Consider the following 20,957-nt stretch of genomic DNA (forward strand, 5'->3'; position numbering starts at 1 on the left):
CAGAAATCACTTTTTGTGATCAATTTGTGATTTTATTAATATTGCAAATCAGTCCCAGCAGCTGCATGTGAGTCCTTCTCATGATCTGACCTTTTAACAAGTGCAAACTGACACACCAACTCATAAACTTTATACATTTAAAGTTTGAACTCATAAACTTCATATATTTAAAGTTTTGATCCTTTGAAATGTTCCTCTTCTTCTGGGCACAGCAGGAATTGAACTCGGGTCTCTTGAGATGAATTTGTCAATGAACACGAATCTCTGCATTCTGATTGGCTGGCGCTCTATGCCCACTATCCACGGCTGGCCCCCGCGTAGGTGTTGTGTATAGTGTGTAGAATGGAATGGTGGAGCTGTGCTGGACCCTGACTGAGGACTGCATGTCTCTGAATCACTGTCTCTCTCGGCCCGTGTACAACTCATACTTACCTGGCAGGGGAGATACCATGATCATGAAGGTGGTTCACCCAGGGCGAGGCTCAGCCATTGCACTCCGGTTGTGCTGACCCCTGCGAATTCCCCAAATGTGGGAATCTCGACTGCATAATTTATGGTAGTGGGGGACTGCGTTCGCGCTCTCCCCTGATAACAAGGTTGAATGGTAATATCAAGTAAATAACGTATAAGTCATGATTAAAAATATAATTTCAAATGTACACTTACATAAGTTCAATACAATGCTCATACTTTTTGGCCCAATTAGTTTTTTTACAATTGAATAAACATTTAAATCTAAAGTTTTGCCCAATTATCAAAACCTTACACTCAAGGAGCAAAACTCGGCCTCAGATTTGCACCGCTGTAAACAAATAAATACTTTTAAAATCAAAACACAATTTTGATTGTTTTGTTTTATTTAGCAAAACCCTACACACAATTAGCACAACCACAAACCCAATTAGCAAAACACCTTAGCTCCTTTGCAAAATGAAACACTCTTGTAAAAACTATACACTAATTTATCAAAACCATATTTTTTTACCATATGAAACACACACACACGTTGCATATGACTTAACCAGCTACACCAGTTACACACCAGTTACACACCAGTTACACACTGCTGTTGAAAACCTTAAACACTTTTGGCTAATTCTGCTTCTAAGTGCACAGAGTAGTATGGGTGAAGTACACCGTGAATTTGCAAAACATCGCGCGGATTTGTTTGAGGAGTTCATGTGTTTATTCAGAGGAATCTGTAGAAGAGAAGTGAAACATTATATGAAGGGGCCAGAAGAAGCAGCAGCAGGGCTGTCAGAAGAGTTGTTGTTCTGCTCAACTAGCAGAGAGCTAGGCTACGAGCTAATGCTAACAAGAGATCTCATCCACCTGAAATGAGACTTTAAAAATACTTTGATGCATTTGAGACATACATTACGTGGATACAAAACTTAAATTACTGACTCGAATAGTGAAATGAGTGACTACAATCTAATATCAAGCCTATTTAATTGTCGCACAGCCTCAAAGAAATGTTTACACAATCATCTGTGCTCTAGAATCTATAGTGCACTAGAATCTATAGTGCACAGCTGCTCACTAGAATAGTGAGCGCGTGAAGTTAGTCAAAGAGCTGATGAAACTGGAAAAGGATATTGGCAACATATGTATGCCTCATTAAATATGCTGTATTATAATAGTAAAAGTTTGAATAATATTGCAGTAAATGTACTGGGCTAAAATATAACTGCTGTACAATGTTCTTTTTGAAGATCTGGATTTGCCTTCAGCCCTCCCTGTTGCGCCCCCTTGCTCCTGCTGCCCCTGCTCCTGTTGCTCCTGCTCCTGCCTCTGCTCCTGCTGCTCCTTCAGGGAATGCTTGTCCTTCTGCTGCACCCACAGGTGTAAAAGCATTTGGTTGGATTACAATTTGTTTTTTAACCCGTGTCATCTAAATTGCAATGTCTGTTTTTTGTAGGCCAACGAGGGAGAGGTGCTGGAGCCAGAGTCCTCCAGCTTTGAGAGGGAGGTCCTGGAGCCAGAGTCCTCCAGCTTTGAGAGGGAGGTGCTGGGGCCAGAGTCCTCCAGCTTTGAGAGGGAGGTGCTGGAGCCAGAGTCCTCCAGCTTTGAGAGGGAGGTCCTGGAGCCAGAGTCCTCCAGCTTTGAGAGGGAGGTGCTGGAGCCAGAGTCCTCCAGCTTTGAGAGGGAGGTGCTGGAGCCAGAGTCCACCAGCTTTGAGAGGGAGGTCCTGGAGCCAGAGTCCTCCAGCTTTGAGAGGGAGGTCCTGGAGCCAGAGTCCACCAGCTTTGAGAGGGAGGTGCTGGAGCCAGAGTCCTCCAGCTTTGAGAGGGAGGTGCTGGAGCCAGAGTCCTCCAGCTTTGAGAGGGAGGTGCTGGAGCCAGAGTCCTCCAGCTTTGAAAGGGAGGTCCTGGAGCCAGAGTCCTCCAGCTTTGAGAGGGAGGTCCTGGAGCCAGAGTCCTCCAGCTTTGAGAGGGAGGTGCTGGAGCCAGAGTCCTCCAGCTTTGAAAGGGAGGTGCTGGCAGCGCTCTGGGACTGACCCTCCTCATGTTCCATCTTCTTCCTCTCCTGCAGAGGGTTCCAGCTCATTCAAAAGAATGTGTAAAATTACAAATGTATAAATTACTATATGAAAATAGTTAATTTGATTTCAATCTGGAACCATTGGACCATGAAGAGTAGATGAATGAGCTGCATTTTCAGCAGGAGAAATGGACTCCTTTTTTCTCTTTGTGTCCCCCACTCTTCTCCAGGCCATATATTTGTTAGTATATATATATATATATATATATATATATATATATATATATATATATATATATATATATATATATTTATTTTTCCACAAAACAAATGACATTTTATATTATAAACGTGTGTCCTGTATACATGCACCTTTTTCATATAATACTGGGTAGTTTGTGGGAAAATCAGTGGCTAGATAGAAAATTGGTCTTGGAAAAAACGGTTTTGGCAGGTCCGACCTCCTTGAAAACCGGAAATCGGTAACGGCCAAGAATTTTGCAATCGGTGCATCTCTAGAGTTAAATAGAGCTTTTTTTTTTCCATTGCATGTGCATGTATATTGTGCAGCACTTAAATATTTTGTATTAAATGCATTATACGGTAAATACAGTGAAGATCAACCCCAAATACAGTTTTTAAAAACCTCACATTCAATTTAAAGTAAAATGGAAATGTCGCAAGTACTACACTATAACAAACAAGCTTTCACTGATTCAGATCACAACAGTAAGCACTGCTGAGTAGTGATGGGCGGATCGATACTATGGTATCGATATAGCGATACACTTTTGGCTATCAATCTCATGACAAAAATATTGATATAATTTAATAGCTTTAAAACTTAAAACCACAACTCAACAATCAAAGTTATTAGTTTTTTACGATTGAATAAACACAATTTTGATTGTTTTGTTTTATTTAGCAAAACCCTACACACAATTAGCACAACCACAAACCCAATTATTAAAACACCTTAGCTCCTTTGCAAAATGAAACACTCTTGTAAAAACTATACACTAATTTATCAAAACCATATTTTTTTACCATATGAAACACACACACACGTTGCATATGACTTAACCAGCTACACCAGTTACACACCAGTTACACACCAGTTACACACTGCTGTTGAAAACCTTAAACACTTTTGGCTAATTCTGCTTCTAAGTGCACAGAGTAGTATGGGTGAAGTACACCGTGAATTTGCAAAACATCGCTCGGATTTGCACAACTGCTCACACTTTGTGCAAAACAACACACACAGTGAACACTACACACACTTGTGTGCATCACTGTAGACACCACACAGGACACAAGACTAATGCTGTTGACTGTGTAATTTATTTTTTTCCATATACTCAAGCCAACATGGCAAAATAAAAATAAAAAATTCCCAGTTTTCATGAACATTTTATCCAGTACAAAAAAGAACCCCCCCAAACTCCTCCCCCTCCTCCTCCTGCTTGAAGTCTTCCTCTTCTTCTACCTCCACCTCGACCTCTGGCACGGCCTCTGCCTCTGCCTCTTCCTCTTCCTCCTCCTCCTTCTTATTCTCACTCTTCCTGTTCCTCTTCCTTCCATTTTGGTTTAGTTTGGTGAACTCACTTGCTGCATTTTTATAGTGCTTAAACCTGATTGGTGTGTCTACAATTAAGCAATCTTGTGTTTGTGCGCCTCATGGCTGTGTTCAATGGATTGTCACATAGGTGTGGTCATTTGGCACATAGGTGTGGTCATTTGGCACATGGGTGTGGTCATTTGACAGTCAGTGCTTTAGAATTGCAAGGAAATGACATCTTGATAAACTTCTAAACGTCTAAATACACAAGTGTGTTCAGTGTTACAAATCACTGTGTGAACTGACTTATTGTGTTTACAGTGGTGCAAATCTGAGGCCGAGTTTTGCTCCTTGAGTGTAAGGTTTTGATAATTGGGCAAAACTTTAGATTTTAGTGTTTATTCAATTGTAAAAAACTGTAATTATGACAATTTTAATACAGTACATTCAGGCAGTCACTTTTAGTTCTCTGAATGTTCTACACTAATGTTTCAAATACTTGAGCACAGCATTTCAGATTCACTTTGAAACCATTCAGACCAGCTTTACATTTCAGATAAACTTTAGACATCTCAGATCAGCTTTGAAACATGAAACAATATCAACTGAAAAAATACTTTTAAACTAAATCAGAAAGAGAAAACATTGGAAAGTAAGAAAAACCACAACTTTCACAGTTGTTTAGTTTAATTTCTCAGGCTAAAATCTGCCATTTACACAACTTCAACTTTAAAACTTGAGCACAGTACACAATGTGGATGTGCATTAAACATATAACGTGAATTTCAAATTCAAAATTTAAGTAAACAAACATGAAAAAAAAGTGCACAGAATTGAGTTAGACACTATTTTTAAAGATGAAGTGCACCCTAGTGCAACATAAAATGTAACAGGAACTGAAATGTGCAAAAATTTCTTTGAAAGCTGGTCCCCTAAAATCAACTGCTAGTATGGTTGTAATGTAAGATTTGCATTTAGGAAGAGCCACTTGTCAACATTGTTTTTGGCTGACCACATCACTGGCTTTAGAGAACAACTTTTCTGCGGGAACAGATGTTGCCACAGTTCCAAGATATTTCTTAGCCACCGAGAATTCGAGTCTTTATGTGCTCCACATTTCCAGGGTCAGTAAAGACAATGTTTTTAATCCGAATGTCCAAAAATGTACTTGCGGCAAGAGTGTAGTTGTGTTATTTATTTGCCCTCCTGCAAAACGTTGAAGAAGACACACCAAAGGAAATAGTTACATACAGGTCCGGCCCAGCCTATAAGCGAACTAAGCAGCCGCGTAGGGCCCCGAGACTTTAATAGGGCCCCCAATCTGGCAACCCGTCTTATGCGAAGTGCAAGCGCAGCGTGCGCCACTAGTGTAGTAGAGCTGCTGGCGCATATAACACACAAACCGCATTTATTTGTAATGACAATCTGGCAACCGAGACACCAAACCTGCGCTGATTGGGCAGCTTCATTGTGCGCGAGGAGCTCGAGAGCAAAACATAAACACAACAGAACGTGGTCATCATGTCCAGAGGAATATATCCCCCCGATGCCGAAAAACGAAAGAAGAAACTTCTTGACGATGTAAAGAAACTGCAATCTCAACAACACTCTCCAGGTATTGAACTTCTCTTACAAAGAGACGGTTAATGCTGCTGTTTGAAACAACACGAGTCTGTCACGTTAGTTCGCTCAGGCTGGAGGCGAGACGAGAGCTCTGCTCCGCGCATAATATGTCTGAATGAAGATAATGAGCTTAACATTTACACCAGCCCGTTAGTGTTAGCTGCAGGTGAGGCCGGGGAGGCGGCGTCTATGCCCCGGGTCACTAAGAGGCGGAGATCCGGTCTCGTCCAGAACCTCTGACGTGAAACTTTGGAGTGAACAGTGTGCGGCCCCTGTCCCGGGCCCCTGTCCCGGGCCCCTGTGCAGCCTCAATTAGAGATGAGCGGGTTTGAGTTTGCGTCCCCTCTCTCACATCACCATGTGTGAGATCAATCGTGACTCGTGATGTCTGTTTGACTTTGACTTCTTAACGTGCAATGAGAGGAATGTAAAGGTTTATGCATGTAAGGTCCATCAGCCAATCACATCGCAGCATTGTTTCATGCAGAGGAGTCCAGTGTGTGATGTTCAGATCAAAACAAACATTTATATTGTAATTCACTTTTAATAGAGCAATAAAACATTTAAATTTATTTAAAAAGCATCATTAGACTATTTGTTAGAAATTATAATAAATTGATAGTGAAAAATAACCAGACATATTATAATTACGTCTGTTATAGAATAATACTATATATTTTTATATAAAAGTGGCAAAGTTGCAGAAACGCAGTCGCTTCACAATAGCGAGGTTTGGACCTTCACTTCTCATGCTGTTCATTCTCTGGGAATAACATGTTTGCACTGTTTTATCAGTGTTAATTGTTAATCAAGCAATGCTTATGCCATTTGTTTAATTGAATATAACTTGTTTTGTCACTTTGGCAAGAAGGAACAGTTGGGAGCAGTAAGATAAATTAGTAAGGATAACTATTACTTTTACATTTTCAGTTAAAATGAATCAATTTGACCATAATTATTTTTCATAACCAATATTGTATTGAGTAATTAAGTACACTAATGTATTAATAACTGGCTTTAGTCATTTTCTCCAGGCACAGTTTCATCACATCATCATTTTATAGCATTACAACCTCAACATTTGACTCTTACTTTAGTACTTTAGCCGGCTGGACCACATTAAAATGCAGCAGAAGACCCAAAAAAGGTCTAAAAATCTCTGGGGGAGGGCCCCCAGACCCCCCCTGTTCATTAATTTAAACTAATGTGCTAATGAGGCTGTCGACCCTTAACGCCCACAAATACGCCCAAAAACATATCTGGGACGTGTGTTATTTGTACAGGGAGTAGAGGTGATGTCAGCAGAATACCAAGTTGCATTGTGGGATTTCAGTTATCAATATTTGAGCTTGTGAGGTGTTGAGAATAAACTAACTGGCAAACGGATGCCCTGGAGTTTTGGTGCGCTTTGTTTGCGTTAAAGAAAGTTCCCATATGTGAATTGTTTACTGACAATGGCAATAAAATTTATTCTGATGACGTGGTGAGGGGCCCCCAAAAATATTTTCGCTTAGGGCCCCCTGAAGGCTTGGGCCGGTGGTTACATACTGCTCAGCCGAAACCTCCCGAGTTGCAAAGCACTCGCTCTGTGCGGCTCGCAAAGTGGCCCGGAACGCACAAGCTCAGAGGAGAAGAGGGAGAGGGAGAGGGAAGAGGGGACAGGTAGTTCCAGAGCGTAATCTTAACTGGAAATGCTTTTTTCAAATCTGTTTGTTGTTGGCGTGAGCCAAAGGAAAGTTTCAAGCCCCTCCCCCGAGCGTTACCATGGAGATCATCTCATTAATAAATTATATAATGCTTAAAAGAGCTACAATGAGGGGTCAAAAGCATATTTTATATTATTTAATCCATTTGTGGCCATTTTATTTTTAAATGAATACGCTGTATTAAAGAGTAGGGAAGTTGACTGATCCACCCTCGCTGTGTGAAGGAGAGATTTCGCAGGTCTTTCCTTCCTGCTGCTGTCAGACTTTATAACAAACACTGTTAGTCCTGAACACTCGCAATACTGACTTAACCATGTATAATTCCGTCATATTCATGTGCAATTACTGTCGTGATTCATGTGCAATCCATGTGCAATTACTGTTGTGATCACATGCAATGGTATTTATTTTTATCTTTATTGTTTTTCCCCTCCATCCCTTGTTGGGTAATGGGAGGTTTTGTCTATGGGAGTTTTTGTTTATAAGAGATCTTCTACTGAAAAGTGTTTTTCAAACTTCCTATAAGTGATCTGTTCTTTTCTTCTGTATCTACCTCTGTATCTACCTGCGTTGCAACAGTGAAATTTCCCCATGTGGGACAATAAAGGAATATGTTATTATTTAAAAAAAATACAATATAAATGTTTTCTTACTTTTTTCTGATAATTGTGAATAATCGTAAAATCGTGATATTTCTCATGATAATCGTGACTAAAATGAATATTGTGACATCCCTAATAACGAAACAAACAAAAGTCACCCAAAAGCTAATTAGATGAGGAAATATGAGGAAGCGTAAGCACTAGAGGAAAGACCACCGTGTTTACTGTGTCTTCAAATGTTGGCAGCGACAGCATGAAGCCAAATAAATTACACATCAATAAAACACACGCTTGTGACTGATTCAGAATTAGCCATGACAGGTACCAAATGATTGGTACCTGTCATGTTGACAGGGATGTAAAAATAATAATTTCAAGGCTTGCTGTATGAGTTTATGTTGTGGCAACTGCAACTGATTTTGTATTTCTTTCAGTTAGTCGGTTGCTCTGGCGCTGTGGTGGAAAAAACGTACAATAGCTTAAAATGTCTAAAATTGACACAAGGTCAGCATCAGGCTTTATAGAGTCTTTAATAATAAGGTTGAGGGTGTATTTCCAAGCAGCTTTTCTTACAGCTGCAACCATATTTGTTCCATTGTCTGTAACAACAGTGTAAACTTTTTCAGCAATACCTGAGTCATTTGCTACTTGCAGGAGAAGTTCAGTAATATTGTCTGCAGTGTGTTGAACAGCCACATGCATTGTTGTAATATTGCACGACTGCATCTGACAGTTCTTATCAATTAAGTGTCCGGTCAGTCAAATAGGATTCTAGAAGTCCACATGTCACTTGTCAACACTACACTGTTTGTAGGTGCTAGGGTGCTTTTCAACTGCTCATACAGTTTTGGAATGACAGATGACATGATAGATTTCCTGCTTGGGATTTGATAGCGTGGAACCAGTTTCTTAATTAAGAACTTGAAACCTTCATCTCCCACCAAACATATGGGTTGCAAGTCTTTTGCGATCATCTTGCCAATGGTCCAGGTCCTGAGCAAAAGGGGAGTTATCTGAAAATAGATAACATGGGGGGACATTTAAATCAGAAACTCGTGATTGTTTTTTGTTAGAAGCCCTCACATTCAAGTTCTGTATTTATTTATTTGAAAATGTAATTGTTAACTTTTTTTGACCCATTGATAAAACCGCGGCGGCCGACGCGTCCAGTTTACATTCAAAGTCTATGTAGACGCGCGTCGAGCACGTCCTGCGTTTCCTGCCAACATGCTAGCTTGTACATACATACATATAATCTAGTATATCATTTGTTGGTTTGATTTTATATATTATTTTGTAAAATAAATAAATACACGTTTAAATATTAAAGATGATTTCATATCATATTTCATAAATACCTGGTATGGCTTTGCCTTGGTCATAACTTTCCACCAAGCTCCTCTGTTTAAAAGATGCAGACAATGTCTCAACTCTTGCCTCCTGTCTTTTTTCAGCTTGGGCATGACTCGAAGGATGAACTGATTTAAGGTGTTAAAGAGATTGCTTGTGTTACTGCTGTGAGGCACTGTCTTGTCACAAATGCTACAGCGTGCTGTTTCCTTGTCAACAGGTGAAAAATATGCCCATACCGCGCTCCTTTTTCTTTCAGACATTTTAAGATGCCGCACATGTACTCCTGTGTGTTGTGTTTATGCTAGGTACTACATAGATACTGCTTAACCTACCTAGTAGGTACTAGGTAGGTTAAGTCCCTGGCCACTGGAGGGAGACACGCGAGCACCATGCTGACAATCCATGGATGGAAGAGTCCATTCTGCTGTGTAAAAAGGGGTGTTTAGTGGCATAAATATAGGCAGTGTTTGTTTACAGTTTTTTTTTACGATTGAATAAACACTAAAATCTAAAGTTTTGCCCAATTATCAAAACCTTACACTCAAGGAGCAAAACTCGGCCTCAGATCTGCACTACTGTAAACACAATAAGTCAGTTCACACAGTGATTTGTAACACTGAACACACTTGTGTATTTAGACGTTTAGAAGTTTATCAAGATGTCATTTCCTTGCAATTCTAAAGCACTGACTGTCAAATGACCACACCCATGTGCCAAATGACCACACCTATGTGCCAAATGACCACACCTATGTGACAATCCATTGAACACAGCCATGAGGCGCACAAACACAAGATCACTTAATTGTAGACACACCAATCAGGTTTAAGCACTATAAAAATGCAGCAAGTGAGTTCACCAAACTAAACCAAAATGGAAGGAAGAGGAACAGGAAGAGTGAGAATAAGAAGGAGGAGGAGGAAGAGGAAGAGGCAGAGGCAGAGGCCGTGCCAGAGGTCGAGGTGGAGGTAGAAGAAGAGGAAGACTTCAAGCAGGAGGAGGAGGGGGAGGAGTTTGGGGGGGTTCTTTTTTGTACTGGATAAAATGTTCATGAAAACTGGGAATTTTTTATTTTTATTTTGCCATGTTGGCTTGAGTATATGGAAAAAAATAAATTACACAGTCAACAGCATTAGTCTTGTGTCCTGTGTGGTGTCTACAGTGATGCACACAAGTGTGTGTAGTGTTCACTGTGTGTGTTGTTTTGCACAAAGTGTGAGCAGTTGTGCAAATCCGAGCGATGTTTTGCAAATTCACGGTGTACTTCACCCATACTACTCTGTGCACTTAGAAGCAGAATTAGCCAAAAGTGTTTAAGGTTTTCAACAGCAGTGTGTAACTGGTGTGTAACTGGTGTGTAACTGGTGTAGCTGGTTAAGTCATATGCAACGTGTGTGTGTGTTTCATATGGTAAAAAAATATGGTTTTGATAAATTAGTGTATAGTTTTTACAAGAGTGTTTCATTTTGCAAAGGAGCTAAGGTGTTTTAATAATTGGGTTTGTGGTTGTGCTAATTGTGTGTAGGGTTTTGCTAAATAAAACAAAACAATCAAAATTGTGTTTATTCAATCGTAAAAAACTAATAACTTTGATTGTTGAGTTGTGGTTTTAAGTTTTAAAGCTATTAAATTATATCAATATTTTTGTCATGAGATTGATAGCCAAAAGTGTATCGCTATATCGATACCATAGTATCGATCCGCCCATCACTACTCAGCAGTGCTTACTGTTGTGATCTGAATCAGTGAAAGCTTGTTTGTTATAGTGTAGTACTTGCGACATTTCCATTTTACTTTAAATTGAATGTGAGGTTTTTAAAAACTGTATTTGGGGTTGATCTTCACTGTATTTACCGTATAATGCATTTAATACAAAATATTTAAGTGCTGCACAATATACATGCACATGCAATGGAAAAAAAAAAGCTCTATTTAACTCTAGAGATGCACCGATTGCAAAATTCTTGGCCGTTACCGATTTCCGGTTTTCAAGGAGGTCGGACCTGCCAAAACCGTTTTTTCCAAGACCAATTTTCTATCTAGCCACTGATTTTCCCACAAACTACCCAGTATTATATGAAAAAGGTGCATGTATACAGGACACACGTTTATAATATAAAATGTCATTTGTTTTGTGGAAAAATAAATATATATATATATATATATATATATATATATATATACTAACAAATATATGGCCTGGAGAAGAGTGGGGGACACAAAGAGAAAAAAGGAGTCCATTTCTCCTGCTGAAAATGCAGCTCATTCATCTACTCTTCATGGTCCAATGGTTCCAGATTGAAATCAAATTAACTATTTTCATATAGTAATTTATACATTTGTAATTTTACACATTCTTTTGAATGAGCTGGAACCCTCTGCAGGAGAGGAAGAAGATGGAACATGAGGAGGGTCAGTCCCAGAGCGCTGCCAGCACCTCCCTTTCAAAGCTGGAGGACTCTGGCTCCAGCACCTCCCTCTCAAAGCTGGAGGACTCTGGCTCCAGCACCTCCCTCTCAAAGCTGGAGGACTCTGGCTCCAGCACCTCCCTCTCAAAGCTGGAGGACTCTGGCTCCAGGACCTCCCTCTCAAAGCTGGAGGACTCTGGCTCCAGGACCTCCCTCTCAAAGCTGGAGGACTCTGGCTCCAGGACCTCCCTCTCAAAGCTGGAGGACTCTGGCTCCAGGACCTCCCTCTCAAAGCTGGAGGACTCTGGCTCCAGCACCTCCCTCTCAAAGCTGGTGGACTCTGGCTCCAGGACCTCCCTCTCAAAGCTGGAGGACTCTGGCTCCAGGACCTCCCTCTCAAAGCTGGTGGACTCTGGCTCCAGCACCTCCCTCTCAAAGCTGGAGGACTCTGGCTCCAGGACCTCCCTCTCAAAGCTGGTGGACTCTGGCTCCAGCACCTCCCTCTCAAAGCTGGAGGACTCTGGCTCCAGGACCTCCCTCTCAAAGCTGGTGGACTCTGGCTCCAGGACCTCCCTCTCAAAGCTGGAGGACTCTGGCTCCAGGACCTCCCTCTCAAAGCTGGAGGACTCTGGCTCCAGGACCTCCCTCTCAAAGCTGGAGGACTCTGGCTCCAGGACCTCCCTCTCAAAGCTGGAGGACTCTGGCTCCAGCACCTCTCCCTCGTTGGCCTACAAAAAACACACATTGCAATTTAGATGACACGGGTTAAAAAATCCAAAGACATGCATGTGTTAGGCAAAATTGGTGACTCTAAATTGGCCCTAGTGAATGAATGTGAGCGTGAACTGTCTGTTATGTCTCTGTGTTGGCCCTGCGACAAGTTGGCCACTGTCCAGGATGTACCCCGCCTAAGGCCCGAAGTCACTGGGATAGGCTCCAGTCACCCGCGACCCCGAAAGGGAACAAGCGGTAGAAAATGGATGGATGGATGGGTTAAAAAACAAATTGTAATCCAACCAAATGCTTTTACACCTGTGGGTGCAGCAGAAGGACAAGCATTCCCTGAAGGAGCAGCAGGAGCAGAGGCAGGAGCAACAGGAGCAGGGGCAGCAGGAGCAAGGGGGCGCAACAGGGAGGGCTGAAGGCAAATTCAGATCTTCAAAAAGAACATTGTACAGCAGTTATATTTTAGCCCAGTACATTTACTGCAATATTATTCAAACTTTTACTATTATAATACAGCATATTTAATGAGGCATACATATGTTGCCAATATCCTTTTCCAGTTTCATCAGCTCTTTGACTAACTTCACGCGCTCACTATTCTAGTGAGCAGCTGTGCACTATAGATTCTAGTGCACTATAGATTCTAGAGCACAGATGATTGTGTAAACATTTCTTTGAGGCTGTGCGACAATTAAATAGGCTTGATATTAGATTGTAGTCACTCATTTCACTATTCGAGTCAGTAATTTAAGTTTTGTATCCACGTAATGTATGTCTCAAATGCATCAAAGTATTTTTAAAGTCTCATTTCAGGTGGATGAGATCTCTTGTTAGCATTAGCTCGTAGCCTAGCTCTCTGCTAGTTGAGCAGAACAACAACTCTTCTGACAGCCCTGCTGCTGCTTCTTCTGGCCCCTTCATATAATGTTTCACTTCTCTTCTACAGATTCCTCTGAATAAACACATGAACTCCTCAAACACAAACAAGCGCAAATTATTTGGACCGCATCAACTATCAACACAGATTTTAATCGTCTCAAAGTTGTAATAACTTACCCCACTGTCCAGTCCTCACTGATCTTCCTCCAGGCTCCGTCCTTCTTGTATTCCAACAAAGACACGCCATGAAGCAGAAAAGTTGAACAAATCTGAACTTTTCTGCGGCGAACTATTTTAACGCGTTGAAGCTTATACGCCTGTCAAAGCGTTTAGAGCGGAAATCGCACCCTCCGCGCCGCGCTCCACACCGAAAAAGCAGGAATCGCGCCGCGGAAAACGCAGGTGTTCGACGCGCGTTTACATAGTTTACATAATGTAAACTGGACGCTTTGGCCGCCGCGGTCTGAATGAGTCTTGCTAGTTTTTAGCTGTTTTGCTCTGGGCGCGTTGAGCTGCTACGCACCGCACCGCACATGCGGGTCAGTCTGATCGGCCGAAAAACGGAAATTACGAGATGGACCGGCCGGTCACCAATTCGACATAAAACCGGCTTTTTTAATCGGCGGCCGATTGATCGGTGCATCTCTAACTCTACTTAAAGATACATTATTCAAAGTGTGTAAAATGATTTGGCTCGATCCTATTTCTAATCCCTCCATCCTCCTGCTAAATTGGTCCAAACAACAAAAGTAGTACTTTTTACTGGGAAACATTCAAGCATTTTGATGTTATACCAACCTAATATTAATATTCCAAGTCTTATTAAAGGTGTGGAGGCTCATGGAAACAATGTGAACTGCAAAATTTCAAATAATTCACTTTGTCATTCAACAAATTCGACATTGCCGGGTTGTTTTTGGCCCTCTGCTCCGTATAAGTTTCAAAATGCGGCCCTTGGTGAAAAAAGTTTATATATAAAATACATATAAATGTATTATATAAATATATATCTATATATAATACATTTATATGTATTATATATAGATATATATTTATATAATACATTTATATGTATTTTATATATATATTATATATATATATATATATATATATATATAATGTATTATATATATGTATTATATAGATTATATATATATATATATATATATATAATGTATTATATATATGTATTATATAGATTATATATATATATATATATATATATAATGTATTATATATATGTATTATATAGATTATATATATATATATATATATATATATATATATATATATATATATATATATATATATATATATATATATATATATATATATATATATATATATATATATATAGGGGCATCAGCGTGGCTGCAGCATAGCTAAGCTAAGTCATGGCTGTATATAGCTGCAGTCTGCGGCGCATGCAGCTAGAGCCGAACAGCATCATTGTTTTGATATTTTTTCCAAGCCATACAGCTATTTCAAAAATATATATTAAATGTTTTTCTTTTCTTTTTTCAATGTTTTGATATAATAAACTTAAAACACAGGGCAGAACAAGAGAGCAAAATGTAAAATAAAAATACAAATTAGCTGGGTATGGGGGTATTGCCCATTTCACATAATAATGAGCCTTCAACATCAGATGGCATCATAATGAAAACCGTTTTGAATGAAAATCTGTTAAAATATATATTTTTTTCTTTTTCTTGTGCATTTAACTATACAGATGCAAGATGCTGTGTTGTTTCTACTAGTGTGGCATGCACATGGAGGGGTGAGAATTCCTACTGCTTGTTTCTAGTGGGACAGATTTGGGGGAGGGACTTCCTGTCTTTGTCTGCTCTTACAGGATTAATAAAGTTAAGTTTGTGGTTCTAGGGCTTGTGCTGAAGCTGCTCTTTCTACTCACTTCCCCACAAACGCTTGGATTGTCTTTTCTGACATAGAACCAAAAGCAGCTGTGACTTTAAAACACTTTAACACACGGCTAACCCCCAACAGGAAGTAGCATTAGCAACGGCACATGAGCCTGCAAAGCATCATGGGTAATTATAGTCAGACAACGTCTCTAATCGTTTCCAAATGATGTCCTCTTTTGGTGGTGCGTGTGTTGTACAGTCTTTGTAGATGTTGTAGTGTCTCTGTAGGTGTTGTGTATAGTGTGTAGAATGGAATGGTGGAGCTGTGCTGGACCCTGACTGAGGACTGCATGTCTCTGAATCACTGTCTCTCTCGGCCCGTGTACAACTCATACTTACCTGGCAGGGGAGATACCATGATCATGAAGGTGGTTCACCCAGGGCGAGGCTCAGCCATTGCACTCCGGTTGTGCTGACCCCTGCGAATTCCCCAAATGTGGGAATCTCGACTGCATAATTTATGGTAGTGGGGGACTGCGTTCGCGCTCTCCCCTGATAACATGGTTAAATTGCAATGATAAATAAATACAAGTGTTGAAGTACATCTTCACCCATTAGTGCAGCTGTTGTAATCTGAATCAGTGGAAACCTGTTTGTCAGTACAGTACATGTGTCATTATTACTTTGAGTTGATTGTGAGGTTTGCAAGAACTGTAATTGGAGTTGACACAACTCACTTTATTTTCCGTTTAGTGAGTGCATTTAATAAAAGTGATTGAAGTGCTGCACATGCAATGGAAAAACAAAAGCTCTATTTAACTCTACTAGTCCCATTTTAAAAAGTGAATCGTAATTACTTAAAGATAAATTATTTTAAGTGCGTAAATGATTTTGCTCGATCCTAATTCTCATCCACAGTACCAAAATAAAATACAAAAACGAGCAGAACATGAGTCAATAAAAAAATCAACATCAACTAATCATTTTAACAAGTATATAAACTGCCCCAACAAGTCCAGAGTTGGTCAAATTCATCCGTTTCCAAATTAAGTCTGAATGTTATTTTTTTTACATTTGTCTAATTCCTGTTATTACGTCCAGGGTGGCTGCCCACGAGTCGGAAGGTTCACTAGTCCGAAAATTCAGACATTTTAAGGTTCACTAGTCCGAAGGTTCACGGGTCCGAAGGTGTGAGTCCGCGCAGCTCTCCTCGCCTCCCTTTGCCCTACACACTGGCTTTTAAGACTTTTTTAGTGTTGATGCACTTTTTATGATTAAACTCACGTATTTTCCATAACCGACTTGTTTCTGTGCATAGCCTGAGCTCCTTATCGTATTATTAATTAATTAATTAACTCCGGGATTAAACCGTTTTCCAGTAGCCGCGGCGCGGTCAAATAGCGCAGCAGTTTCAGGAGCCGCGGCACAAAATAGCATAGCAGTTTTGGCCGCGCGCCGCGGCCCTGTAGACACTCCCATCTTGGCCAGCTGAATTTCCTTTTTGACTACCAATCCTACGGTGATCGGATCACGCGTATTTCTATACTTATAATCAAATGAAGGCATAGAACGGAGGATTCTGTTCACGCATTTTTCTTATGATCAAATGAGGGCATAAAGCGGAGGATTCGAGATGTTCCCTTGTTATTTTTATATACACAGTACAACTTGCGGTGCCTCCTGTGAGCAGCTGGTACATTAAACGTGACGAGCCCCAGTGCGTGTCGTCGTGCTTTGTGCGCATTTTACAGACTGACTACATCCTGATGCCGTCTGCACCTTCACTTTAGCCTATGAGGAACTTTCGGACTAGTGAACCTTCGGACCAGTGAACCTAAGGACCAGTGAAGCTTCGGACTAGCGAGCCTTCGGACTAGTGAACCTTTAAAACCTTCGGATTTGTGAACCTTCGGACTTGCGAACCTTCGGACTCGTGGAGGGTAACCACGTCCAGTCCTTGGCCGTAGTTTTTTTTAATAAACATTTCTTGGTCATGGCTTTTCTTCCCGCCAAAAGCACATTACACTGTGTCCACTGCAGGGGATTTTAGGCCCAAGTACATCGTTCCAAAATTTAGTGGAATCTCGATGTCAAAAAACTGTTTACAGAGCAACCTTCATTTCAGTCCAAACAAGACGTGATGGTGGTTTGTCTCCTGCTCCCACAATTTCTCCAACTGTTTGACGTGGTGTTTTGCAAAAACGTGATACATTTTTCCAACAAAACGCTCTTCAAACATGTCATTTTGTCGTGTTCCACAGGGATGTACAAACATCTTCCCACTCTCTGTCCATCAAAACAAGACGGCTCTCTCCTTCCCACTTGTTTTTAATATACTTAGTAGAGTCACTGTCCAGATGCAAATGCATTGATATCATTTAGATATTATTCCCCTTGAACTTTCCGATTTAAAAGCCTTGAGTAAAATCTAAATCAGAAGGGAGCTTCATATTCTGGGTGACACCAACAATGCTCTGATCTGAACTGACACAAGGTAAACCCTGCCTCCTTTTTCTTTTGATAATTGTAGGATTTTAAATAAGTTTCCTGTTGTTCGTTTGATTTGGTTCAGTGCCATTCACATTGAAGGATGCTACTTGTGAAGCAGTCCTCACACCGCGGCGTCAAATTCGCACCCGACGCAGAAGTTGGACGCCTGTACATTTGAAGACAAACGCTCCGGAGGCGCGTTCTCGACGCCTCGGACTCATGTCTGTAAAATACACTCAGCAGCAGACGTGCATCCGAGTCGTCCTGCACATGCTCAGTGGAGGAGTTGTGCTGTGTTGCTTTTCTCGTGGTGTTGTGGAGTTTAATGGCGGATCATGGCTTTGGTTTATTAACTTTACAAAGTCCAAAAGTGGAGGTGATGGGCCCCGGGGCCCGTCTGGGACCCGCATATACTTCAGAGCTGAGCAGAGTTTAGTCAATATCATTATTTGCCCCAAGAGCTGCGTCTTAAGGATTTTTTTTAATCTTGCGGGTTTGTTTTGGGTCTTCTTCTGGGTCGTGCGTAGCCGGTCACTAGAGCGTCATCTCTGATTGGCTGCTGCGGCGCATCTGTCGCACAAAGTTGAACAAAGCAGAACATGTCGGCGGCGGACGCTTTGGACGCGTGACCCTCCAACGTGCGTCCAAAGCGTTGAGAGGGGCGAAAACGCAGGAATCGCGCCGTGGAAAACGCAGGAGGAGTTTGACGCGCGTTTACATAGACTGAATGTAAACTGGACGCTTTTGACGCCGCGGTCTGAAGGGGGCATCAGACGGGCGTCGAAAGCATCCAGACCCCGACGCGCCGTGCTCGACGCCAACATGCAGGACGCGTTCAACGCGCGTTTACAGACTTTGAATGTAAATTGGACACGTTGGACGCCCCGGTCTGAAGGCCACAAAGAACTTCAGCATGGATTTCTTGTCTGTCACGGGGGGAAACTACCGCTCTCCTGAGCGCCAGCAGCGGTTCCCTCGTGTAAACAAGCACAGGCCGGTGGAGCTGGGAACCTGCGCACATCGTAACGACAAAAACACTCAATAATTCTATGAAAAAAAGTTGAATCAAAGCGGATCCAGCGCATATCTGCAAAATTACAATAAATAGAGCACAAAAAGTTTGGGAAAGAGAGGGAGCGTTGCAACAAGCAGCACTCACCAGCGCTTTATGACGTTTTTTGTAAAGTAGCTGTTCAAATTTTGTAATAGCTGTTCAAATTATCAATTCATTGGTATATATTAGATATTATTCCTCTTGAAAGTTCTGTTATTGTACTACAATTTCATTGTTGTTTTAAAGCTTGGAAATGGCTTTTCTTTTTTTTTCTTTTTTTTTTAACTTTTGTTATTTAATAGTATTGCTTTCACATAATTATATATTTTTTCCACCAACATTGGCGCTTAATGGAACCAAAAGTGGGGGGGAAATGTGTTTAATTCTCATTGGTTGGTATTTGCTCACAAATTTCCCATTTCATGTAATAATTACTATTCAACACCAGATGGTGCCATAATGAAACAAGTTTTGAATGAAAATCTGTAATATATATATATATATATATATATATATATATATATATATATATATATATATATATATATATATATATATATATATATATATATATATATATATATATATATATATATATATATACACTTTCATATGCACTCCGAATTTAACTATACAGATTTAAGATGCTGTGTTGTGTTGTTTCTACTAGTGTGGTATGCACATGGAGGGGTGAGAATTCCTACTGCTTGTTTCTAGTGGGACAGATTTGGGGGAGGGACTTCCTGTCTTTGTCTGCTCTTACAGGATTAATAAAGTTAAGTTTGTGGTTCTAGGGTTTGTGCTGAAGCTGCTCTTTCTACTCACTTCCCCACAAACGCTTGGATTGTCTTTTCTGACATAGAACCAAAAGCAGCTGTGACTTTAAAACACTTTAACACACGGCTAACCCCCAACAGGAAGTAGCATTAGCAACGGCACATGGGCTTGCAAAGCATCATGGGTAATTATAGTCAGACAACGTCTCTAATCGTTTCCAAATGATGTCCTCTTTTGGTGGTGCGTGTGTTGTACAGTCTTTGTAGATGTTGTAGTGTCTCTGTAGGTGTTGTGTATAGTGTGTAGAATGGAATGGTGGAGCTGTGCTGGACCCTGACTGAGGACTGCATGTCTCTGAATCACTGTCTCTCTCGGCCCGTGTACAACTCATACTTACCTGGCAGGGGAGATACCATGATCATGAAGGTGGTTCACCCAGGGCGAGGCTCAGCCATTGCACTCCGGTTGTGCTGACCCCTGCGAATTCCCCAAATGTGGGAATCTCGACTGCATAATTTATGGTAGTGGGGGACTGCGTTCGCGCTCTCCCCTGATAACACGGTTTAAGTAAATTGAAACGGGTCAAAGTACCACCTTTTGTACTTTATTATCGTCACTTTTTGTATTATTGAGGTCATTTCTCAAACTGTGATTAAAAGTACGAGTCTAATCTACTACAGACTCATTTGCGCCATTACGCCGCCTTGTGGTCAAAACATGTATAGCATCTCCCAGATACTGTTGTTTCTGGACTTTATAAAAAAAAATTCAGTTGAATTGATACAGGTTCATGAACAAAATAAAACAATAGGGTTTTTTTTGAAAGATACAAATAAAATTCAGAAACACATTTTTAGCGCAAGTACACTTTGTATCAAAGATGAAATCTGAGTGAAGCCCCATGAACCATTTGAGGCTTCACATTTTTAGCGCAAGTACACTTTGTATCAAAGATGAAATCTGAGTGAAGCCCCATGAACCATTTGAGGCTTCAGCCAATTGTTGTTGTTGTTTTATGGCGGTTGACATCCGAGTGTTGCATTACCGCCAGACTTTATTCCTTAGACTTTGTCCTAGTCCTAAAAGTTCTTCTTCCAGTGCCTTGACTTCCAGTGCTTTGTCCTCAGACTCAAACAAACAACAACTATTCTAGTCACAAAGACATATCATGACCTCATGGGCTTTGTAACACCAAAGCAATGGAAGGAGTTCTTTTACAGACTACGACAGAGTCTGAGGACTACGAAAAGTCTGAGGAATAAAGTCTGGCGGTAATGCAACAATTGGATGCCAACCGCCATAAAACAACAACAACAACAACAACAACAACAACAACAACAACCGGCTTTATTCCAGGGAGACCCTTCTTCATCTTCCTCTCCTTCTTTGACGTTAGGTGCTTCCACCGTACAGCTTTAGTCTTTAGGCT

General features: G+C 40.8%; 3 non-coding genes across 3 annotated transcripts; all 3 read left to right on the forward strand.

Moving 5' to 3' along the window:
* The first annotated feature begins 424 nt into the window (after positions 1–424).
* Positions 425–588, forward strand: LOC140372253 (U1 spliceosomal RNA). The gene has a single exon (XR_011928588.1). It is a non-coding gene; the product is annotated as a U1 spliceosomal RNA (small nuclear RNA).
* A 15,010-nt stretch (positions 589–15,598) lies between these two features.
* LOC140372264 (U1 spliceosomal RNA) lies at positions 15,599–15,762 on the forward strand. Its single transcript, XR_011928599.1, has one exon. It is a non-coding gene; the product is annotated as a U1 spliceosomal RNA (small nuclear RNA).
* A 4,155-nt stretch (positions 15,763–19,917) lies between these two features.
* Positions 19,918–20,081, forward strand: LOC140372276 (U1 spliceosomal RNA). Its single transcript, XR_011928610.1, has one exon. It is a non-coding gene; the product is annotated as a U1 spliceosomal RNA (small nuclear RNA).
* Positions 20,082–20,957: the final 876 nt, after the last annotated feature.

This window comes from Eucyclogobius newberryi, unplaced genomic scaffold (assembly GCF_026437365.1).
Source record: "Eucyclogobius newberryi isolate DKJ021-1_F unplaced genomic scaffold, fEucNew1.0.hap1 SCAF_22, whole genome shotgun sequence".
Classification (NCBI taxonomy): Eukaryota; Metazoa; Chordata; class Actinopteri; order Gobiiformes; family Gobiidae; genus Eucyclogobius; species Eucyclogobius newberryi.